This window comes from Schistocerca gregaria, chromosome 2, assembly GCF_023897955.1.
Source record: "Schistocerca gregaria isolate iqSchGreg1 chromosome 2, iqSchGreg1.2, whole genome shotgun sequence".
Classification (NCBI taxonomy): domain Eukaryota; kingdom Metazoa; phylum Arthropoda; class Insecta; order Orthoptera; family Acrididae; genus Schistocerca; species Schistocerca gregaria.
This window is the reverse complement of record NC_064921.1, coordinates 674,440,452-674,466,972: the sequence shown is the minus strand read 5'-3', so window position 1 is coordinate 674,466,972 and position 26,521 is coordinate 674,440,452. Positions and strand designations below refer to the sequence as shown.

The window sequence follows — 26,521 nt, the reverse complement described above, 5'->3', positions numbered from 1 at the left end:
CGACAATGTAAAATGGTGCAAGATGTTAGAAATTTGGAGAAAAATAGGGGTAAGGTACAACAGCCAAGAGGGAATAATAAGGGTGGACGACGAAGAACCGACTGCTCGGATTAAAAAGGATGTAAGACAGGGATGTAGCCTTTCGCTCCTACCATTCAATATGTACATCGAAGAAGCAATAATGGAAATAAAAGTTCAGGAGTGAAATTAAAATTCAAGATGAAATGGTATCAATGATACCATTCGCTGATGACATTGCTATCCTGAGTGAAAGTGAAGAAGAATCACATGATCTACTGAATGGAATGGAGAGTCTAATGAGTAAGTAAAATGGATTGAGAGTAAATCAAAGAAAGACGAAAGTAATGAGAAGCAGCAGAAATGAGAACGGTGAGAAACGTAACATCGGTATTCTTTGGCACGAAGCAGATGAACTTAAGGAATTCTGCTACCTAGGCAGCAAAATAACCAATGACGGACATAGCAAAGACAGAAAAGTCAGACTAGCAATGGTAAAAAGAGCATTCTTGGTCAAGAGAAGTCTATTAGTATCAAACATAGGTCTTAATTTGAGGAAGAAACTTCTGAGAATACACATTGGGAGCACAACATTATATAGTAGTGAAACATGGGCTCTGGGAAAAGCGGAACAGAAGAGAATCGAAGTATTTGTGTTATTTGGTGCTACAGATGAATGTTGAAAATTAAGTGGATTGATAAGGTAAGTAATGAGGAGGTTCTGTGTAGAATCGGAGAGGAAAGGAATTTGTGGAAAACACTGACAAGCAGAAGGGACAGGATGATAGGACATCTGTCAAGAGATCAGGGACTGTCTTCTACCCTCGAACAATTCGTCACCAATACTTTCTTTACGGCCTCTGAAAAGAAAGATGAAAATATTCATACAGAGTCATGGTTATTATCATGTGGAATGATCAGGTCTGATACTTACTTACACATTTAAAGAAACTAATCTTTTATCTGCGGATAGTGTACATAGAAACATGTGTGCTTACTCTACAACAGCCAGACAAAAAAGACGCCACAAAATGGCGAGAATAAATGAATTACAATTTTATTTGTTTTATTGCAGAAGATGTACTGAGTTCATCTCCATTTGGTCTCTTTAGCAAAACTCTCTAACTAAACGTTTGTGTTATGATTGAAGTTAGGAAACGTATTTTACACACAAAATCGAAAACAGGAATTCACCACATATGACAGTATTAATATGTTTCTATTGGTATATTTTCATCTCACATCTTTGATGGTAATGAAGTTAGATAGGGGCAATGCATATATGTATTTCATGAATAACGTATATAATGCTTAATAGTCCCGTGTGTCTGTGAGAGCCAATGCAATTCCTGTGAGTCACAGTACAATGTTAATTTATGAAGAGGCTTCAAGCGAATTATAAAGGCAGAAGCACCCATAAAATTGTCTACAACAGGAAAATGAGGCTTGGTTAACATTATTGTTGCCATCAAACTTTTTGTCTCTCAAGCAGCTTCATAGCAAGTAGGAACATTTCAGACACCCGGTTCTGTAAAACATTTGTCAGTGTCTTAGAGTTTTATTTGAACAATATATTAACTCGTGAAATTCTATAGTTGTTACTAGGCAAACTCGTCATTACCATAAGCAAAGTCTATATCCTATTATCCTAAATAACAAGAATCACTTGAAGAATGAAACAAATATTCCAATATGAAAATAATAACTCTGCCAGAGAGTAAATCTAAATTTTTCTCTTGAACTGAAAGACCATGTCTTGTTGGTTGATCAAAGTCATTTGTAACTTTTGTACTACAACAATCTAAGGTAACTTTTGAAACTAGAATTCTGTAGCAAAATCATTAACTCTGGCAAAAGACAGCATGTTTTAAGTTTTATTCTAATATATTAGTCACCTTTACATGTTTTAGTAAATTTGTGTATCAGTATGCTGGCTTTCGTATTTCATGAATGACTGAAGTCGTCTTCTTGATGTCATTCATATGAAATTATTAAAATTTTGATAACGAATTTGGAAATGTTGGTTAGTAAAAATAAGTAACACTAAAGATTATAGTAGTGTTAAGTTGCTACATAATTATTACCATGTTACATAATGCAATAATTCATTGAGTTTTGATTTTAAAGATTTATTAAGTTTGGTTATGTACTTTGATTTGACTAATTTTTGTGATCATTTGGCTATATTAATTAGCTAATGTGTATAGTAGTGACCACTGTCTCCCATATACATGATACTAATGTAACCTGAAATTCAATCTAATCCAATTTATTTCAATAATAAATTGTCCACTTTAGGACTGCTGATCGTCTTATTTCTCTAGGTAATTTCATTTTGATTAAAATTAAATTTTAATTAATAACATTCGACTAATTATCTAACTTCAATATTTATAATTATGCGGATTTCCACTCATTTGTTATTAGGACAGTGTATACTCTATTCACATTGACTATTAGTGGTACATTTTTCCTCACCATTTCGGTCTATTTTCATCAGAACAGAAGATGCTCTTCAGGAAGGGGGGGGGGGGGGGGGGGAGCGAGGATCGGGATCGGTGAAGATAGATGGAATCACTTTGGAGCTAATGACACTTTTACAACGCTTAGAGCGGTATAGTTTGGATACAGTGATCCTTGAGTGGAAAGCCTCTGATCGATAGATTCAGAAATCGTTTATTGACATCAATTAAGAAACATATATTGGTACTTAGAGTATTTAAAAGGATTATTTATAACGAGATACCAAATCCTGACTTGTTTTACTCAAATAAAAAAAAAACACTTAACATTACTGACCGGCGGCACTTAGCAACTCAGAAGGTTCTTAACAAAACTAGGAAGATTTCTTTAATTACATCGAGGCACTAGTCACACACATTTAAAAAAGAAAGAAGGTAATAAAGCACAATGATAACTTGACCTAAAGTACAGCTTGAGATTTGTGAAGTGGCCTCCTGCTGTATAATCTTCAACCTAAGACCAAACCAACAGTCATTAGTGCACGCAACTAGGTAATAAGTATACACTACAATGGTTGCATAACGCCCTTTAAAATTTGTTATTTAACTGAGAAAAATCTGTGGCCTTCAAACATGGGCACTAGTCTATTTAGTAAAGCACAGTAAGTTTAAAGACAATTTGTTTACAGCGAATAAAATTTCTTACTCCAAAATTGCATGAACACGACACTAGTAATTGGGAATTAACGATCTAAAATTTAAATATTAAATTTAGCAATTTTTCCAAAATGAAATAATTTTAAAATTACAAGACACATTACCAACACTGAACCAAGACTAATTACAAAACAAATAATGTTAGAAATGGTCTGTAAATGACTTAAACTTCGCACACTAGCCCTCCTTGAAATTTTCTCCAAAGCAGCCCAAATCTATGGCACAATGTGGTTATTCAAACTCGGACACCAGCCAATTTGAACAAAAGTTTAATAGGCCAATTTTCCTTAAGAGCTATTACATAAGTAAGAAGAATAAAGATAATTTTAGCATGAAATCAACAGCCACTTCGAGGAACACAACTGTTGGTTCCTTTAAAATTTAGCACTTAAGTGGGTGCTTTGATTTTTTGTCGTTAAAGATAATGCTTTTTCAGTTGGAGCTCAATAAGTTGGAGCTGAACAATCCGATTAAGCAACATGGCAACAGTTTGTGCCTTTTAAAAATTTAACCGCTTAAGTTTGGGCTTTACATACTTGTCATCCAAGAGAACAATCCACAACTTTACTCTTGGAAATGGTGAGGCAAGAATACATGATCACTTACAGTAACTTGAGACGGTACCCATTCCATTGCAAACGTTTACCAGCGCCTTTTGCAGTCAGCGTAGAAACCGGTCGTAGGTAAGCGCAAGCCATCAGCTGCTAACGTTAAACAAGCACCTCACTCAGGACGTTTCTTTGCTTATGTACAAACCTTCCTGCTTCTACAACAGATAAGAGAAAAAAAAAAAAGTTAATCCACACCGGAGCATGAAAGACAGAGCCCGCCACACTTCTCAAAGCACGAGCAAACAAAAGTTTCGACAGGCACTTAACGTGATGGATCGAAGTGGAGCACAGTAGCATCTCAAACCCTCGTGGCTCACTCCCATTCGGACAGAGACGCCTCACTGACCTGTTTACGCCGCTCTCTGGCACATGAAAACCACTGCCGAATACCGACTGCCGCGTCCTCCGCACGTGATTCCGTCAAACCTCTTACAGGGAACGTCTCCCGTTGACGGCCCACAGCACACTGTCACGCACGGGAACATGGTTTTTTCTGTCCTCGGAACGAGTTCGACCTCTAACTTTAGCCGCATCGATACAACGACACGGCCGATTGACAGATCCGGTCAATACGCCCGTATCAACTTAGGAACATGTGAACACGGTTGACTGCAACGTATGTTTATAGCAACGTATATCGATTGGTGTACGTGGGATTGTAGAGGGCTCTTGGGTTCTGAGAAATGTGGCGCCGTAAGCGAAGTGGATGTCGGTGTGTATAATTCTTTAGTTACTCATAGAGTAGTTTTTGAATTTGGTGTGTCATTCGAGGGTGACACTGCTTACAGAGTTAATTTTCACCCAGAACAGACAGCAACTGGATGAAATCGTCAGTCACAGTGCTGACTCGCGTTCTATATGAGTTTTAAATTTTGTTTTGTATTTAGAGAAAGCGCCATCAAAAATATTCAATTACGTTATTTCGTAAGCAAATAAGTTTACAGTGAATTTAGCATCCTCCTTTCGGAGACTGCTATGACTGGTTTAGTTTAAATATAGCAGATCCAGTGTCTTTAGGGAAATCTGAATCCTGCACATTCTTAAGTGCAGTAATGTGAACGATGTAAATATCTGCTGGAAAGCGATTTTCTGTTTAATGATGTATGGACACATTATTAACCTAACAAATATTAAAAATATTCCAGAGTGTTATACATTTACATGTTTCGTGTCGAGTTTGTTATTATCCTTAAACGAAAATGTGTTAAATATTTTTTGAGTTATTCCGTATCCATGAGGACCATTTTACTTAGAATGTGTGGAAGAAACATTTATCATATTTCCTTTTTTGTAAGTACGTATTATGTATTCTTGTTTCATGCAGTGTTCTAAATACTTGAGGATCTCCTCACTATGGACTCATGGAACAAAAATCGTAAATATTATAGTGTGATTGTAGGTTGTATCTGCACCCAGTAAGGCCGAAGCGGATATGACGCACGCCTTCGAAAGTATCCTGAAAATGTTCCAGGAGAAAACTGTGGCGGTTCATTTAAAACGGTTACGGCTAATTTCTGCCAGCCTACGTTTGCAGTTGAGTTTCCGCAAGTAAGGAAATACATAGGACGCTGATGCTGTGCTGGTTAGATACAGCCCTCACCAACGAAGAATGGGACAGTGTCCGCCTTGCCATGAAAATGACCGGCGACGTCATTGCTCAGTCCGCTTATTGTGGTCGCACGGGTCCCATAAGTGCGCTGTAACATCGCTTGGTGAGTGCTGGCCTCGAATGTAGGCGTTTTCGCGTGGTTCGTCATTAGCCCGTAAGCTAATTTGCGCATTCTGCAGTGCAGGATTGCTATTTAGTTCACTTTGGTTAAGCGCGTAGCTTCCCTTTAATGTCCTAAGGTGGCTTTATTGTTATAGACTGCATACATTCCTGGTGGCAATTTTGTGACAAGAGGAGTTTTCCCACGCCACAATTGAAAGTTGGAGTTCTTTGCAGCCACAATTTGGGATGTTATTTGATGGCCCACCTGCGGTAGATGTTTGCCTATTAGTTGTTAGGGCGTCCCACTACTGCTAGGTTGTCCATTGTTCACTCCGTTAATCTGTTTTCCATTTTTTAAACGTCAAATTCAATTTTTTTTAAATTTCCTAATTGATTCATAGTGTAGGTTATAAATGTTGTTTTACTTCAGCTTTCAGATACACGCGATGGTGGGGCGAAGGCACTGGAACCGTAGGAATGTGTAGCGATTTCTGTGTGCGGCTTCGTTCAAAAAAGTGTTTTGCAAATGTGGAGGATGATTTTACCACGAACGTGGTGCAGAACTGTTGTGGATGTCCCACAAGTAAAAGTTTACGACTTACTTGTTGGTACACTCGGGTATGTGTCATTTTTAGTGTGGATCTGAAGATTTATTAACAAAATCCAGGTCACAAACTTGGCAATGGGCATTAACCAAATGAAGGCAGGCCACACTCAACTTGTTAGTACAACAAAAACGCTAGAATAACAGCAGTAAGAAATACAGATTCGCCAATACTAAGTGAACCTGAACTTTGCGGGAAAAACTTCGAAGGTGACTCAGGGATATATTCTGAGTTTTTTGGGATAAGGATCCGTGGTCTTCGATGGATCGTTATAGTATAATAAGGCGATTTATTCGATTTGTTACTATAATGACATACGTTTATGTAAAATTATCTTCACAAGAATGAAAGAGCATAAAATAAACAATTACCAAAATGCTAAACACAACATCGGAAGTCAGTAAGCAACAGGCCTTAAAAAGATTTTTGTGTTCAGAGCTCGTTTAATGCGCCGGCTTCTTGTGGAACAAATGTCACAATGACAAAATCTCTTCCAAATCGAGTGTTCCGGTATACCTTTTACGGTACGTTACATTTTAACACTGAAGGATCCATTTTCTAGTATGCAGCTATACAGGGTGTCCCATTTATCTTGATCACCCTAATTACCTGTTTGACCAGATGCAAATTACAAAATGTTTCAAGCAAATGTTCTTTAGCCGTCAGGGGAACATTAATCAGTATGATTGCCTTCGTTGTAGCTTTGTTTTTTTACAAAGATACGAAAAGCGGTATGAGTGTTTTCTATGTCACCCTGTATTTTTTATTCGGTAATTCATTTCCTCTCCTAAAGACCTATTCAAAAATGTATCACAATGTACCATTCACTGAAACACAACGTTATTAATTACATAACACAACAATGACTTTGAGCTCTCGATCACAAACTCGTCCACTTGCTGGAGTTGTCTGAAAACAAATGCAAATAAAGTGAAAACATAACACAAAATTGACTTTGACTCTCCTGTGCCATTGCTCAGGAGTAGAACATTCAAAGTGGTGACCCTGGACAACGATACACTGGTGCACTCGTTGAATGAAAGAATTATTTACTGCTTCCAGTGTTGCCTGCCGAAGAGAATTACAAGCAAGCACGATACGCTCCTGCATGTCCTCTGGAGTTGTTGGAATATCGCGACAGACAACGTCTTTAATGCATCCCCAAAGAAAAAGCCCAGAGGATTTAAATCAGAAGACCGAGCAGGCCAAGTAACTGTTCCTCCTCGACCAACCCATCTGGCAGGATACCTTCAGTTCAGAACACGAGGTGTACGCTGTGCATTATGTGCTGGACATGCATCGTGTCGATATAACATAATAAGCATTATGGTTCTTAGCAGCATTTCATCCAGAAGAGAAGGAAGGATTCGTCTGAGGAAGTCGGCATACGCTCTGCCGTTTAGTATACTATAGATGAAATAAGGGAAAATAATTGCAGTACCAAGCACCCACACCAGACGCTAAGTCTCCATTGACGCTGATGTTCCACCTCTCTAAGCCATCGTGGGTTGTCACTGGACCAATAATGCATGTTCCTTGTATTTACCAGTCCTTTGTTTGAGAAGGAACATCCATCGGTAAATGGAACATTGGAAAAGAAGTTCGGTTTGGCGATGATTTGCTGCTGTGCCCACTGACAGAAGTGTACACGATTCTGGAAATCATTCCCACGCAATTCTCGATGTAGGTGTACAGTCGTGGACAAAACGAGCGAGACCCCTCGCCTTTTCGATATGCTGATTCGCATAGCTTTAAAGTCTGCTAGACAGCATAACAGGCAAGGCGACGAAGTGGTACCAACATACCATGCGCAGGCGTGAAATTGACAAACCATCCGAACTTTGTCAGACTGTTTTCGATCGTGTGTAAGACTATATTAATGCTGATTAGTGTGTTAAACACGACATGGCAATTTAAGATATAAATGAAAGCAGAAACGCTAATTAGTATGAACTGTACTAACAAAAATCAATTTCAGCTTATTCGAGACAACATAACTGCTTTGGTAAGACAAACTACCCCAGATCGTTACGAATTATCAAAATATTATGCGCATTTGGCCTCTAAACGGTCTGTGTCAACATTCAGACCATTCATACTGGATTTCCGTTGCTGACGTATCACGAAAGTGTGCAAATTTAGCAATGCGTGAAGATTCATAACGAAATTCAGTTAAAAATCATTCAGTGCCACACTTAAGTCAATTCAGTAAGTGACAGAAGCGGAAAAAGTAGGCTGTAACAAGTATGAAATTCTACAAGTTTCATATTGACATCCACAGGGCGCCGGTATAGAATAAAGATAGCAGTAAAACACATTGGGGGGCGCAAAAATATCTTCGTTACTGGTAGTCTATCTGCCTCCATCGAGATTAGAACCGAACACAAACCAGATCTCGCTTGCAGCAGCAAACACCTTTCACTACGCTAGCAGACAACCCAGGCAATCAGCCCTTTATTATTACCCCAGACATGAATAAGCCGGAAATTTCGCAATGAAAATGGCAAATTGATCTGCAGTTTCTGTTGCATAGAGCTTTCTGGACCTGGGAGCGTCAATGTTAGTGTTGTGATATGTAATTAATAACATTGTGTTTCAGTGAATGGTACACTGTGATACATTCTTGAATAAGTCTTTAGAAGAGGAAATGAATTACCGAATAAAAAATACAGGGTTCCATTTAAAAAAGTAATACCACTGTTCATATCTTTGTAAAAAACAACGCTACAACGAAGGCAATCATGATGATTGATGTCCCCCTGACGGCCAAAGAACTTTTGCTTGTAACATTTTGTAATTTGCATCTGGACAGACAGTTATTTAGGGTGGTCAAGATAAATGGAACACCCTGTAAACAGTTACAAACACACTGTGATGTGGTTGCGTCGCTGCGGGAACAGCTCTGTGTGTAGCGTCGTTGTTCCGCTCTTTCATTGCATTCAGTGAACCCACACGCGAGGTGAACATCGAATAGTTCTTGTTCAGCAATCCTACCCATAATACTGTGTTTCACTGTTGATTTACAGCTATCGTTACCGAAGAAACAAACCAGAGAGAGAGCCGAGCAGACTGAATATAGGCTTTGTGGGCAACAAGCAGTGTGAGCATTACTGTTGTCAACATCAAGCACTGTGACTCATTTGAACACGTTTGTTTCAAAATAACACAGGCAGCCCATACTGTCTATATTCGGACTATTGTACAGGTAATTTCTGCGCGATACAAATACATTGACAACTGGGAGTAAGCGCGTTGTAGCCGCGTCGTTTAAGGCGCCTTGTCACGGTTCGCGCGACTTCCTCCCCGTCGGTGATACGAGTCCTCCCTCGGGCATGGGTGTGTGTGTTATCCTTGGCGTAAGTTAGAGTAAGGTAGATTAAGTAGTGTGTAAGCTTAGGCCCGATGACCTCAGCAGTTTGGTCCCTTAGGATCTTACCACAAATTTCCAATTTCAACTGGGTGTAAGATACCAAACGGAACGGAATCACTCAGTAAGGAGCCACTGAAGACCACGGGTCCGTTATGTCAAAGTACTTTGTCGGTCGAGGTTTGGTTAACCCTTCATATTTAACACCAACTGCAGAAGTTAAATAGTAGAACCGGAAGTCAACCGCACCGCCAATACTACACATATTCCCAAAGTTCGTGAAAGCCAGGAGGAATTACGAGTCATAAATAAAACGTCTACATTAACACCTACAAATCTACCACATCCCAATGACCAGAAGGCACTATTCTAGCCGCAATTATAACTGGAAAAAGATTTATTCGTTACGACACATAGCGCAGTAGAGGTACCATCTATCGTTAGGTTTCAGTGACATATGTGAGCACGTGGCTCGTATTTTAACGAGAAAGTTAATGTTGTAACAGTCAATTGAAATTTACAATTGCAGGAAGGGGTTTACCCCCGTCCGTATACAGCTTAATGCGGTGTAATAAACTAAGGAAGAACGTTTTAATGACACATTGAGAACGAGGTCATTGGAGTCGTCGCCAAAGCTGTCATATTGCAATTCATCTCAACATATTTCTCATCTGTTTTGTGTTTCCGCTAATATATAAGAAAGACCACAACTGTTGCGCGGGGGAGATTTGCGTAGTTAATTCCAACTTCAAAATAAAACTGCCAATCAAAAATCCCTCTCTGCGGTCCTAGACTTAAATTCTTATGTGAATTTGACGAAACATTAAAATCATACGAAACGAGAGATGGGCAGAGTTATGATGTACGAAATCGTGAACGGTTTGAGCAACGAAACGCACCAATACCATGACTTTTCAGAAAACTCTTGAAATCTTTACCGAGTTTGTACTGATTGCAGTATAAAGTTCCTGTATTAATACTTCGAAGGAAGAACAGTGGATTTAACATTTTTTGTGTACTGTTTACGATCATATTCAACATACTTGGACTGGTAAGTGCAATATCTTATATAGCAGAGAGGATCTCTGAAATTCCTCAGAAATTAAGCTGAGAGCAAGTTTTTTATATAGCCGAATTTTTTTAATTTCTGACTTTCTTATCTGAAAAATTAGCAGCGTTAAAAATTTCAACGCCACACTTTTCGAGGAAGAAGACGAAACATATATCAGGCGCCACTGTGCAGTTGTTCTTAGGATCAAGTGAAGGAATGTTCTCCATGACGAAAAGTTCAGGATTTGTACCGTGAATCTTACGGGCAACGGGATTTTCAACACTGAAAGACAAAAAGACAGCTAACTTTCATAAATTGAGATTTACTGTAATTAAATACTAGATATACGACGAATGCACTAATATTATGTGAATGTGGAACGAATACCATATACAACAGAGGTGACAGAAATAACGTGAATGAAAATAAAATAACAACTGATTCACTTGAAGAAACTTTAATCTGCAGAGTTTACAAACGTCAGCCCTAGTTTTATGAACATTGTCTTCGTCTTTGTAAATCATAGTAAATTCCAAACTTGGTTGTACAATACTAGGGGATAGAGAAGCTTCGTCAACCGTAGTGCAGGTAGCCTCTTTAGGGGAAGAACACTCGAAATCACAGTTCCCTGTCCTACAGGGGAAGATGCTTAGCTATAGGCCAGTAACCTCTACTAGTAAAAAAAGAAAAAAACACCATTTTACAAGCTTCAACAAATAAATAACTGAACGGATAAACATTATGCCTACTGCAGCACACAAGACTCACCAACAAAGAAACTGAATTAGTTCAAGTAATGAAAGACATGAAAGTAGATATATTAGCTACAACGGAAACAAAGAAAAATTTGAAAGAACTAAAGATGATTAACGATGTTTCACAGCGGAGTACAGAAGACATCAGAGTTCAAAGCTCAAGCAGTAGTGGCTTACTTGTGAGCAAAATATGGGCATCCGTAATAGACTCACATACCTTTAGTAATGAACGAGTAATGACTGTAAGATTAACGTGACAGTAGTAGAAATATCTATACCAGAAGAAGGAAAGAAAGAGGAAACAAAAGAGTTTTATTCTATTTTGCAAAATGAAATACACAAGCAAAATAAAAGTGACTTAATTTTTTTACTGGGGGATTTTAACGCAAGAGTAGGGAACCTATAACTAACGTAATTGGCACCCAAAAGAAATATATTTGAATTAAAAAGAGAAAGAATTAAGACGATTCACAATTTCAGTAACTTGAAATAACTCTTTTTTATTTAAAAAGAAAAGATATTCACAAGTACACATGGCAGCTCGCGGTCAAAGGGAGCAATAACAATCACAGAAATAAACAACATTCAAAGTACACGTATTACCAGATAAAAGGATGCAAAACTTATACGAAAGGAGATTAAATGAACAAATACTAATGAAATCCATCACTGAAGTAATTAATGAAAAATAGAAGAATAAAAGTAGCGGTGCTCAGAAGGTAGCTTTTGAAGCACTGAGGACAAGATTTTTTAAAAGATATACTAAGAAGGGATTACGGATATGGAAAGAAGAATTAGACAAAGAGAGAAAAAAGGAGCTTATCTAAAATATCTGCAAAGAAAAACGCCAGAACTGAAAGGAGAAAGTAATTGAAAAAGAACACCTGCTAAACGAGAATTTAAAATAGCACACAAAGCAAGCTGGGACAGATATGTAAGTAACCTAGGAATTCATGAACATCAAATAATTGCGTATAAAGCGGTCAAACATTTAAGTAAACAAGAAAGGATCCGCTAACACAATCAACGAAACACTATGGGAAGAACGTTATGAAAATCTGTGGTATGACCAAAACTTAATGGAACAAAAAGAAATGTGGAAGGGTGGAAGAGGGCTGGATGTACTGACATTAGCAGAATTAGGAAGCGTTTCAAAACTACGAGAAACAAAAAGGCAACTGGTATAGATGGCATTAACATCGATCTATTAAAACATGGCGTGATTCTCCCCAAATTTAGATTTTTACACTTCCTAGATTTATGCTCGTAGAAAGCGAGAATACCGGAAATCTAGTGAACAGCTGTTGTAGACTCAGTTTTTAAAAGAAGAGATCGAAAAGACTGTAGTAATAATAGGGGAATAAGTGTTATAACAGCTGGATATTATGCATATGCAAAAAATTTAACTCTAACTTAAGAAAAATAGTCGAAAGAATTTTTAGTGAAGACCTGAGTGGATTTAGATCTGGACAGACAACAATGGATACTTGGAAGGTATTGATAAATAAAAGAAGAGAAGTTGACAATGAGAATAGGTTTCATCGAGTATGTCAAGCCGTCTGAGAGGTTAAGCAGACCAAACTCTTGTAAATTTTACAAGAAAATAGAATTCCAGGACACCTGATATGGGCCGTAAGAAGCTTATCAATGGAACAAAATTTGTAATAAAAACGAGGAACAAAACAAGTAAGAATTGGATTTTAGCTGACCACGGGATTAAATAAGATAGTAGACTTCCTCAAATCTTATTCAATTTGGTATATATAAATGACACAACGAAAAAAAAATGAGGACACAAAAATAACATAGAAATAAAAGTAGAAAAGAGCAATTATGTAAATAAGTTAATATATGCTGACGACCAGACTATAATAGCCAAGAAATATTTTACAATGTAACCAAATTGAACAAAATGACAATTTCAAAATATGTACAGAAAAGACAAAAGTAATTGTATTCCGTGGGAAACAACAGGCACAGAAAAATAAAATCATAGAACAAGTAGGTCATTGTAAGTACCTGAACTGCGACATTTCTTTTGAATATGATAAAGGTATAAAGAATGAAGCAGCAAAGTGGAAACGTTCTGCGAAGTCTGTTATCTTGGAGCTCCTCCAGCATCTGGTGTTCTGTCGCGGCCGCGGCCAGAGTCCACGAAGTCTTAGCGCCGTGCTGTGCGCGAGGCAAATCACGCAACGTATTGCTCCGCAGACTTCGTCGCGGACCTGAATTATTTCTAGGCTCTCCTACACCTACGCTATAAAGCCAAATAAGGGTCGCCAGGCTCGCTTAGATCCATGAGACAGGCTTACAACAGTCACATCCTCTGTACCACTATTTAGACCCTTGAAGCCATCTGGCTATCTCCAAAATCTCCAGAGTTCTGACGCTGTATTTAACAACAAACACCACTATTAGTCTCCATATAGTCACCAGTTGGTTTCTCCCATATGTTCTGTAAGCAACACAGGAACACTAACGTCAAGAGGGGTAAGGGCATACACGAGAACTCCACACTTCAAACTTATGTTGGAGAAAAACTCAATTTATTCTTCTTCTAATAATCCTCGTCAAGCCCGCTTCGTTATGCAACGCTCCCAGCTAGCCAGTTTCTCCACATTCTATTTGGGGCTCTTATTAACAGTCCCTGTTCGCTCACTGACATCAACAGCCACCTCTAAAACCAACAATACATTAAAATGTTTCCCACATGCGTGGGAGGGAACGCACTTCCGAACAATTTCTAAACCATTCATTCACGAAAACAGCCTTTCTGGTCCCTGAATACCAACATTCGAATGACGCCTCCACATCTCCTCAGCCCCAGAGGGCACGAACAATCCTACTGTGTCCTAGCAGGATCACTGACCGACTCCTCGGTTCCATAAGCTGTCCACAGTTTCACGACATTATTTTAGCATGCCGATGTTTCGTCCAGTCAGCCTCCATCGCACAACGTAGTCACTGCGCTAGGCCATACCCTGCTACCGCCCTGAGTACATCTGTAAAGTGCTACTTCTTGCCGACACTTTCAGACGCTTGTTTCTTAAAGGGTACAAAGGTAACACCAGACATTCTGTCGGAAAACCACTCGTCTTTGTAGATCATCTAGTCGCGCCAGGCCACCACCCTTTAGCTAAATTAGAGCAACCCATCCCGTTACCTTCAGGCTGGAGAATAGCTGCAGTCCCACGGACTCCGGCAAACCGGCGGTGTGACTCACAATAGCTGTCAGCATCTACCGGCGGTCGGGACCCGCATAAAGTTACAAGGTATTTGTGAAACAATAAAAAGAACATTAAACAAAAAGGCAACATAAGAAACGCAACTGAAATTCTATAAATCAACAGCTGTTCCATTGCCACTGTAACGACCTGAGGTTTGGATAACAGTGAAGAAATGCTTACTTCACAAATGCAGTTTCTCAGATCAGCTAAAGGGTATCAACTAAGAGTTTTTTTTTGTATCGTCAGTCTTCTGTCTGGTTTGATGCGGCCAGCAATGAATTCCTCTCCTGTGTCAACCTCTTTATCTGAGATTAGCACTTGCAACCTACCTACTCAATTATTTCCTGGATATTTTTCAATCTCCGTCTTCCTCTACAGTTTTTACCCTCTGTAGCTACTACTATTATGAAAATTATTCAGTTATTGTACTTAACAGATATCCTACCACCCTGTCGCTACTTCTTGTCAGTTTTCTATATATTTCTTTCCTAGCTGACTCTACGGAGAGGTTTTCCATTACTTACCTTATCAGTCCACTTGATTTTTAACATTCTTCTGAGTAACACATCTCATATGCTTTGAAAATCTACTGGTCTGGTTTTCCCACAGTCCATGTTTCACTATCATACAATGCTGTGCTCCAAACGCACATTCTCAGAAATTTCTTCCTCAAATTAAGCCCTATGTTTGATATTATAGAAGACCTCTCTTGGCCAGGAATGCCCTCTTTGCCAGTACTAGACTGATTTTTATGTCCTTCATCTATTTCGTAATTATCAATCCTGATGTTAGGTTTCTCGCTGTTCACAGTTCTGCTACTTCTTACATTCAGCTGTCTTCGATGTACCCTCAATCAGTATTCTGTAGGCATTTGACCGTTCATTCAGTTCAGCAGATCCTGTAATTCTTCACTGACACTGAGGATAGCAATGTCATCGTCGAATCTTATCATTGAGTTTTGTTTCCACTGCTGAACCTTTCTATTATTTTCGTCATTGCTTCTTCGATGTATCAATTGAGCAGTAGGGGCGCAGCACTACGTTCATGTCTTACACCCTTTCTAATCCAAGCACTTAGCTTTTAATCTTCCACTCTTATTGTTCCCTCTTCGCTTTTGTACATATGGAATATTACCCGTCTTTCCCTGTAGCGTATCCATATTTTTTTCAGAATTTCGAATATCTTGCACCATTTGACACTGTCAATCGCTTTTCGGATCCTCTGATGTGTTTTGGATTTACTTTAGTCTTCCACCTGTTATCAACCGCAGCGTCAGAACTGCCTTTCTGGTACCTTTACCTGTTACCATCCTTCCTTTTATTTGCACCGAAGGCTGTTTTGACTTCTCAGTGGAATTTCGATTGCACTCTTAATGTTACCACCCTATCTTTTAATTTCACGGATGGCTGTTTTGATGTGTCTAAATGCTGAGTCAGTCCTTCCGACAATCTTTTGTTTTTCTATTTCTTCACATATTCATGCAGTTATTTCGTCTTAGCTTCCATGCACTTCCTATTTATTTCATTCTTAAATTACTCGTATTTCTGTATTCCTGATTTTCCCTGAACATTTTTATACTTTCCTCTTTCGTCAATCAGCTGAAGTATTTCTTCTGTCACGCATCGTTGCTTCGCAGTTACCTTCTCCCTACCTATGTTTTTCTATCCAACTTCAGTGACTTCCATTTTGCGGGACGTCCATTCCTCTTCAACGAAATACCTACTGCGCTATTCACTATTGCAGTATTTCTAGCCTTGGAAAAATTCAAGCGCGTCTCTTCATTTCTTAGTTCTTACGTATCCCACTTCTTTGCTCAATGATTCTTTCTGAATAGCCTCTGAAACTTCAGACTACTCTTCATCACTACTAAACTGTGATCTGAGTCTGTATCTGCTCCTGAGTAAGCCTTAAAATCCAAAATCTGATTTGGGAATCTCTTCCTGGCAATGAGGTAATCTAATTGAAATCCTTCCGTATCTCCCGGACTTTTCCAAGTAAACCACCTCTTCTTGTGATTCTTGAACAGTGTATTCCCTATTATTCGCTGATATTTACTGCAGAGCTCAATCAGTCTTTCTCCTCTCTCATTCCTAAGTACCAAGCCCATATTCTCCTGTCACCCTTTCTTCTACTCCTACCCCAGCAACCGCATTCCATTCCCCTATGACTATTAGAATTTCAGCACCCTCTACGGATTTGAAATGCTTGTTCAATATCCTTATATAATTATCTCTTCGTTTTCGGCTTGCGACTTCGGCATGTACACCTGAACTGTCGCTGTCAATGTTGATTTGTTGTCGATTCTGAGGAAAACATCGCTATCACTGAAGTGTTCACCGTAACTCACACTCTGCACTACCTTCCTATTCATAATGAATCCTACTCCCGTTACACTCTCTGCTGTTGTTGATATTACCGTATGGTCGTCCGACCAGAAATCCTTGTCTCATTTCCATTTCACTCTACTGACCCCCCAGTGTATCTAGACTGAACCTTAGCACTTCCCTTTCCAGATTTTCTACCTGCCCTATCACGCTTCTGGCATTCCACGCCACCATCTTTTCGTTCGTTATTCGATCTTTTTCTCATGGTCACCTCCCCTTTGGCTCTCCCTTCCTGGAGATCCGAATCGGTGACTAGTTCGGAATCTTTTGTGAAAGGTGAGATCATCATGACACTTTTTCAGTTAAAGGCCTCATGTCCTGTGGATACACATTATGTGTCTTCAGTGCAGTGGTTTCTATCGCCTTCTGCATCCCCATGTCGTTGGCCATTGCTGATTCCTCCCCGTTAGGAACAGTTTCCCACCCAAAGGGCAAGAGAACGCACTGAACTTTGTCCACTTCTCTGTCCTCTCTGACAACGCCGTTGGCTGAACGAAGGCGACTTCTTACGCCTGAAGTCTTTATCTACCATTGCTATGGACTTACATTCAAAATTTAAGCGGTGGCGGAGTTCGAACCCGGGATCGAGGACTTTTATTAATCAAAGACACTACCACTAGACACGTAATACGAAACGAAAATGTAAGATACTGAAATAACAGAAAAAGTTGAGACGCATAAGCAGAAATGGAAGCAATGTAACAAGATAGATATGCTAAAAAAGTTTTGCAACATGTACCAATGGGGGTAAGGGACATACGTCGGTCCAGGGATCGTTGGAGGTAAGGACGAGCAACCGGAACAGGTTCCTCGAACCACACCCACGCATGTGAAGAATGATGGTGAAGAATTTCTATCATGAATTGTGTCAGCTATATAAGATGTCCACGATATCACAGGATTGGAGGGCTGGATTATTAACGGTCAGGCTAGAATAGAATGTCTTTTCAATTTATTTAAACGGGTTTCAATAAATAAAAAAAGTTCGACATTCCTCTCCCGCTGTATGATGACAGGAAGCGAATGGCGTCTCGTTCCTGATGGAGCTGTGGATCGTGGATCTTGGCCGTCCCCCCCCCCCCCCCCCCCCCCTCCCCCTCTTCCCACTTCCCAGGAAGAGCTCCCTAAAAATCAGTTTGTGACACTCGAACCCGGGCCAAACGTGAAACAGGCTGCAGCAGGATCTCTGAAACTAAGACCGCAGCCACTACCTTCGTTATGGAAGTAACTTAGCTCAAACTTAGCAGCGGGATTAACAGCTCATGCTTGCAATGAAGAGTTAAATTTTTTTGTCAGCCCTTTTTAGCTCTGATGGGTGTGGCCCATGCCTCAAGCTCAACTACTTAGACCCACGATAGGTATAAATATTACAGAATGAGAAAGGGCATAAAGCAACTTCAATACTAGGTAAGTAAGGTTTCAACCATCAAACACATAAATAGCACGAGTCAGGGTTTAGCAACACGTTTCTTACAACTTAATAATGGCCAAGCGCATAATTACTAAATGAAGTCAACTGGCTTTTAAAACTTGCTATGCAAAAAAAAAGCTTTATACTCTTCAACAACATGATTACTACATTCAAATAGAATAGGCTAACAGAGCTTAGATAATGGAATGTAGACGAATAAGTCGGGTGATGCTGAGGGAATTATATTAGGAAATGAGACACTTAAAGCAGTAAAGGAGTTGATGATGGTCGAAGTAGAGAGAATATAAAATGTAGACTGGCAAGGAAAGCGTTTCTGAAGAAGAGAAATTTGTTAACATCGAGTATAACTTTAAGGGTCAGGATGTCGTTTCTGAAAGTATTTGTATGGAGTGTAGCCATGTATGGAAGTGAAACATGGACGATAAATAGTTTGGACAAGAAGAGAATAGAAGCTTTCGAAATGTGGTGCTACAGAAGAAAGCTGAAGATTAGATGGGTAGATCACATAACTAATGAGGAGGTATTGAATAGAACTGGGGAGAAGAGGAGTTTGTGGCACAACTTGACTAGAAGAAGGGATCGGTTGGTGGTATATGTTCTGAGGCATCAAGCGATCACCGATTTTAGTATTGGAGGGCAGCGTGGACGGTAAAAATCGTAGAAGCGTAGAAGGGATGATTACACTAAGCAGATTCAGAAGGATGTAGGTTGCAGTTGGCACTGGGAGATGAAGAAGCCTGCACAGGATAGAGTAGCATGGAGAGCTGCATCAAACCAGTCTCAGGACTGAAGACCACAACAACAACAACAGAGCTTAGCAACAAGGGTCTTAAAACTTACTACACTAAACTTAATACTGGCCGAGCTCAAACAATAAGCTATTGTCACCCCGTGCTAGAGCCTCACAGGGCGACATTTGCAATGCGACAGCTTAACGTTAACGGGGCTTAGCCACACAAATGAGGCCGTGCAGAGCAATATCTGGCATGTGAGATATGATGAGCTTGCGTATGAGAGTTGACCAATGAAATGGCACAACGCCACCTACGTCACACGCACGCCGTCTCCATTCAGTACAGAGTTATGAGGTGCCATATTGGCATTCATTTCAAGCCTATGTGTATATATGCCATTTATGAGCACCAGCAAATTGAGAATCACTGGAAAACCGGTTGTTAACTGTGTGATTCGTTCCAATAAAATAATGAGAAACATCATATTCGTGGCAAAAGAATTATTGTAACTTGTGTGTTATCAGAGTAGGGCATCTGAAGGCAGCAACCCACTGAAGATCCACCCAAAACGCGTTTGTTCCTGGTACAGTTTCTTATAATTAAATTTCAATCAGTAACATATCTACAATTAAGGTTTTAAGCACGGGTAACATACTATGATTAGATGCCAATGTTTTATTGTTACTTTCACGATGTATATTACACAGGTCACACAAACTATGCATGTTGTTCTGCGATTCAATGTTCACCGTCGGCTACCATGGCACGTATCATAGCTCAGCGTGTTCGGTCAGAGAGCTGCGTTCTCTCTGTAATAAAAAAAAACTGAGTCAAGAAACCAACTATCTGTTTGAACAGATGTCTTGTGACGTCCGCCCAGACCTAACGTAACGAACTATATCGAAAAAAAAAGCCTAATAAGTAGCGTCATTGTCTAGTATAGAGTTGTTTAGTGGGGCGGTGGTTCACGTCTTAACATTCACCAATTTTTTTCCCTAACATTCGCGTTTTTATTAGGTTCTGATATTTTATTATTACTTTAATATAAGTATATACTATAATATTTGATATTATGTAAATATAGGTTCACCTTTCTTTGAGGGGTGATTTTGTTCGATTGGCTAAATCTACAGGACAGATTGCGCTACTTGTATAAAGATATTTTGCTCCTTTTTCTTTTATGCTTCGCAATTCACATGTTGCAAAGATTCTGCTACTGCGTAGGAACAGTGATCAAGTAAGACTGACCTTGTGGTTTTACTAAAATGTAGGAATGATGAAATAATGTTTATCTTATGCGGAGAAGTGTTCCAGATTTGTACCGCACTGTTTGTAATGGAACTTTCATAAGCCTGTGTCGTTATTGATTGGACATGGTACTTTCCTTTTCGTGGACGATGGTGGAAATGTGCGTTTTAATAGAGCTAATGTGGGAATTTTACGCGCGCCCTTTGAGTAAACAGTGTGATTTACGAAATAGAAACATCCCTCTACTGCCACTGGACTGTGTTGTGATCGCTTATACCACGTTCGGGCGCACGCACCGTATGCACAAGTCGCATCGTTCCTGAGCGTTCAGCAGCACGGTGAACTCGGCACACTCAACGTTAACGTTCGACAGCACGGTCCGTGTGTCGACGGCTTAAGGCGCTGCCCAAACAGTGTTCAGTAATCCTCTGCGACCGTACTGAGCTCATTAGTTGCCCTCAAGCACTCTTACTTAAAATTTACTAACTGCAGCGGTGCACCACTTTACTGTTCTACAGAAGCGAAGCATGCTACTTCAAGAGCACACTCCGCAATACAGTCGTCCCAAAGGGCAAGAAACACAATTATAATAAAAACTTTAAAGACAGTTTAGAGGAACAATATGATAAAAGCAATGGCTGTACAACGCCCTGTACTGCCAGGACATTGCGACCATACAACATAACACAGGGACGCCTCAGTTATCCACAGTCCAAGCTTCAGTTTAGGAAAAAAACACCCAGCGTACTTATGTCACAAACCACCAACTCCTCCCCTTTTTGGGTTACATCAATAACAACAACCCTATACAGACGATCCAGAATCGCCACAACCAAGAATAGTATAACTGCTGAATAACGATCCTTTCCATGAGCCTACTACTACGGGCCATGTCCTAACAATCCGTTGCAACTAATGAAACTTTTGTCACCAACGTAGCCGCCGGAGGAAATTCTTGCAACGTTTCACATTGACCTCACCACACCACAACAAGACAAGGAGAATCAAATGCAGCATCTCTAGAGCGGTAGCAGCTAATCCGTACCGGTCGTTTCCAACACTTTACTACGGCGGACATGCTTTTGTATTTCGCCTTAGCGACAAGAAAATTATCAAGTACAGCTGCTGTCGAAGCCAGTCCTTGCAATAACTGACAACGACTGCTCCATACAACGAGACAAGGAAATCAACATGTCGCACACAGTTGAAAAATAACGATAACAATTCGCAGTCGTTACCGGCACTTTAATACGATAGAAAACGCCATGAACTATCTAAGGAACGAACGTAGTAGCTGTTTTATCAATTAGGTATTCAACCACCGTGGAAACACAATACAACTTCTTATTGTCGCCGTGGTCCATCGGCGTTGACCGCTTAAGGTGGAAGTAAACGTTACAACGATGCTATTCATCACTTAACCGAAGCTGGCCAAAGGGAACGAATGGCCTAGCCTAACCACAAATCTTGGCTACGAATTACTCTCTTCAGTATCCTGACTGAATCCGACTAATAACCAAAACGATGAACAGCAATGTATAACTACCACAGATGTATTTCAACAATTACGCAAGTTTAACGCCAATGGATTCACTTGCTACCGTCAGCCACGACGACCATAAACTACGGAGGGTGGCGGCTGTAAGCCCATAAAGGTCGACGTTCCGAACGAGGAACAGCTCCACGTGTAGGACCGTTACATTACCAACGTACACCCCGGTCTCTATCACCAGCGCACCCAAAGAAGTGGACTGTGATTAGCCGATCACCGATGAAGACAGGAGGAGGAGAGATTAACTGGCACGAGACAGGGTCACCAGATGCGGTCAGATAACATCCGAACGTAATACAGAAAGCTTCTCAGGAGAGGCAAAAGCACAAAATCGGCCTCAGAATCCGATTCGGATGTTTAGCAACAGCCAAAACACGGAGAAGAAGCTGACTTTCAACTCGTCCGCCGCAAAGAGCCGGAAGAAAACGAAATAACTCAAGTACTTACCAACGTCACCAAGAGACAACTACCAATCCTGACTTCGAACCAATTAATCCCCCTCCCCCCCCTCTCCAACCAGAGAATGAACAAATGGATGCCACATCAGCACATGGAACTGAAGAAGTACGTCCCACCATCGCACCAAGCCATTCACAGGACGTCAATATGCCACCGGCTTAAATGCCACATATTACTGTTCAGTATACGGGAAAATAACTACACTCCTGCAAATGGAAAAAAGAACACATTGACACCGGTGTGTCAGACCCACCATACTTGCTCCGGACACTGCGAGAGGGCTGTACAAGCAATGGTCACACGCACGGCACAGCGGACACACCAGGAACCGCGGTGTTGGCCGTCGAATGGCGCTAGCTGCGCAGCATTTGTGCACCGCCGCCGTCAGTGTCAGCCAGTTTGCCGTGGCATACGGAGCTCCATCGCAGTCTTTAACACTGGTAGCATGCCGCGACAGCGTGGACGTGAACCGTATGTGCAGTTGACAGACTTTGAGCGAGGGCGTATAGTGGGCATGCGGGAGGCCGGGTGGACGTACCGCCGAATTGCTCAACACGTGGGGCGTGAGGTCTTCACAGTACATCGATGTTGTCGCCAGTGGTCGGCGGAAGGTGCACGTGCCCGTCGACCTGCGACCGGACCGCAGCGACGCACGGATGCACGCCAAGACCGTAGGATCCTACGCAGTGCCGTAGGGGACCGCACCGCCACTTCCCAGAAAATTAGGGACACTGTTGCTCCTGGGGTATCGGAAAGGACCATTCGCAACCGTCTCCATGAAGCTGGGCTACGGTCCCGCACACCGTTAGGCCGTCTTCCGCTCACGCCCCAACATCGTGCAGTCCGCCTCCAGTGGTGTCGCGACAGGCGTGAATGGAGGGACAAATGGAGACGTGTCGTCTTCAGCGATGAGAGTCGCTTCTGCCTTGGTGCCAATGATGGTCGTATGCGTGTTTGGCGCCGTGCAGGTGAGCGCCACAATCAGGACTGCATACGACTGAGGCACACAGGGCCGACACCCGGCATCATGGTGTGGGGAGCGATCTCCTACACTGGCCGTATACCTCTGGTGATCGTCGAGGGACACTGAATAGTGCATGGTACATCCAAACCGTCATCGAACCCATCGATCTACCATTCCTAGACCGGCAAGGGAACTTGCTGTTCCAACAGGACAATGCACGTCCGCATATATCCCGTGCCACCCAACGTGCTCTAGAAGGTGTAAGTCAACTACCCTGGCCAGCAAGATCTCCGGATCTGTCCCCCATTGAGCATGTTTGGGACTGGATGAAGCGTCGTCTCACGCGGTCTGCACGTCCAACACGAACGCTGGTCCAACTGAGGCGCCAGGTGGAAATGGCATGGCAAGCCGTTCCACAGGACTACATCCAGCATCTCTACGATCGTCTCCATGGGGGAATAGCAGCCTGCATTGCTGCGAAAGGTGGATATACACTGTACTAGTGCCGACATTGTGCATGCTCTGTTGCCTGTATCTATGTGCCTGTGGTTCTGTCAGTGTGATCATGTGATGTATCTGACCCCAGGAATGTGTCAATAAAGTTTCCCCTTCCTGGGACAATGAATTCACGGTGTTCTTATTTCAATTTCCAGGAGTGTATGATTGAACACTGATCTGATGAAACATGTGGCCAGCCCAACTAAAGCCATATATAACGACGAAAATATAAAACTAGATTTCGAAACACTGTCTGATCTATACATACCACCCACCTACGGAGAAGACAAATTCGTAGTAAAATATTTACCAACTGCAGTACCAGGGGCGGTGTGGGGGAGAGGGGGGAGGGAATCGAAAACAGAACTCTGCGCCATTGGATTTCAGACCACTTCGGTGCATAAATTCAAATCACGCAATGAAAAGACCGCAAAACTACACTACTGTTCATTAAAATTGCTACAACAAGAAGAAATGCAGATGAGATACGGGTATTGATTGGACAAATATATTATACTAGAACTGACATGTGATTGCATTTTTACGCAATTTGGGTGCATAGATCCTGAGAAAACAGTACCCAGAACAACCTCCTCTGGCCGTAATAACGGCCTTCATACGCCTGGGTATTGTGTCAAAAAACAGCTTGGTTGGCGTGAACAGGTACAGCTGCCCATGCAGCTTCAACGCGATACCACAGTTCATCAAGAGTATTGACTGGCGTATTGTGACGAGCCAGTTGCTCGGCTACCATTGACCAGACTTTTCAATCGGCGAGAGATTTGGAGAATATGCTGGCCAGGGCAGCGGTCGAACATTTTCTGTATCCAGAAAGGCCCGTACAGGACCTGCAACATGCGGTCGTGCATTATCCTGCTGAAATGTAGGGTTTCGCAGGGATCGAATGAAGGGTAGGGCCACGGGTCGTAACACATCTAAAATATAACGTCCACTGTTCAAAGTCCCGTCAATGCGAACAAGAGGTGACCGAGACGTGTAACCACTGTCACCCCATACCATCACGCCGGATGATACGCCAGCATGGCAATGACAAATACACGCTTCCAGTGTGCGTTCACCGCGATGTCGCCAGACACGGACGCGACCATCACGATGCTGTAAACAGAACCGGGATTTATCCGAAAAATTGACGTTTTGCCATTCGTGCACCCAGGTTCGTCGTAAAGTACACCATCGCAGGCGCTCCTGTGTGTGACGCAGCGTCAAGGGTAACCGCAGCCGTGGTCTCCAAGCTAATAGTCCATGCTGCTGCAAACGTCGTCGAACTGTTTGTGCAGATGGTTGTTGTCTTGCAAATGTCCCCATCTGTTGACTCAGGGATCGAGACGTGGTTGTACGATCCGTTACAGCCATGCACATGAGATGCGTGTCGTCTCGACTGCTAGTGATACGAGGCCGTTGGGATCCAGAACGCTGTTCCGTATTACCCTCCTGAACCCACAGACTCCATATTCTGCTAACAGTCATTGGATCTCGACCAACGCGAGCAGCAATGTCGCGATACGATAAACCGCAATCGCGATAGGCTACAATCCGATCTTTATCAAAGTCGGAAACGTAATGGTACGCATTTCTTCTCCTTACACGAGGCATCACAACAACGTTTCACCAGGCAACGCCGGACAACTGCTGTTTGTGTATGAGAAATCGGTTAGAAACTTTCCTCATGTCAGCACGTTGTAGGTGTCGCCACCGGCGCCAACCTTGTGTGAATGCTCTGAAAAGCTAATCATTTGCGTATCACAGCATCTTTTTCCTGTCGGTTAAGTTTCGCGTCTGTAGCACGTCATCTTCGTGGTGTAGCAACTTTAATGGCCAGTAGTGTAATTTTACAGCCAGTTTATTACTTCATGCTGCCGGCTGGGCCAGCCATTGAATCCAGTTATTAAACACTTGATGGACACCAAGGTCGTGACAGAAACTTATAGTCCAAAGGAAGGACCACCACAATGTCAACGCTATCAGCGAATTACTGCAACTCTCCAGCAAGATGCGTGAAATGTACAGAACATCGCCTTTCGTTGGACTGCCAGAAAGATTAAAACCCAGAAAACAAAACCCGTCAATCGTGAATTCGAAGATCCTGCCATTTGGAAAGGAAACCTTATTTTCCAGCAAGGGCATACATGGCGCAAGGCCAGTTACCACGACTCCGCAATCAGCAATCAGCCACTACTTCTGCTCCAACACTGCTCAATACCGCCAGGTAATTCCCCACACTGCCGACGATGACGACATCCACTGCACGCCCAAGAGCTGCAATGCGCAGCGAACCACCGACCGACGCCCCTACATCTACTCATGCCATCTCCCACGTCTCAGGCCTCCAGGAGATATTCACAAGTATCAAGGGGTTCCTCCAGCAGAAGAACATCCTCGTCATCATTCAAGAAACGTTTCAGCTGATTAAAGCTGCAGCAGACATTCTTTCCAAACTATTCACTCTCTTCAACTGCGCCATGAAACTTTTTGCCTCTACAAATGGCCCTAAGCAATCATGCAGAGATGACCTCACACTTTGTGTGTACAATACCAAGTGGTGGATTATACCACGAGATTCAAGGTCGATATACTTTTTATGACAGAAACCCATCTCCGGCCTATCCTACAATTCAAGTTGAAAAACATGATGGGATATCATACGGACCATGAGGGTGGCGCGGCTATCTTTCTCTGACATCAGATCACACATTCACCTACAGTCC

At 41.6% G+C, this 26,521-nt stretch overlaps 1 long non-coding RNA gene across 1 annotated transcript in view; it reads right to left on the bottom strand.

Annotated features, from left to right (window-relative positions):
- Positions 1–2,679: 2,679 nt before the first annotated feature.
- LOC126336330 (uncharacterized) overlaps positions 2,680–26,521 on the bottom strand; it is a 66,301-nt gene continuing 42,459 nt past the window's right edge. Inside the window, exons 2-3 of the long non-coding RNA XR_007564947.1 lie at positions 3,804–3,963; positions 2,680–2,994 (exon numbers count right to left, since the gene is read on the bottom strand). This is a non-coding gene — a long non-coding RNA (uncharacterized LOC126336330). The remainder of the gene's footprint in view (positions 2,995–3,803; positions 3,964–26,521) is intronic.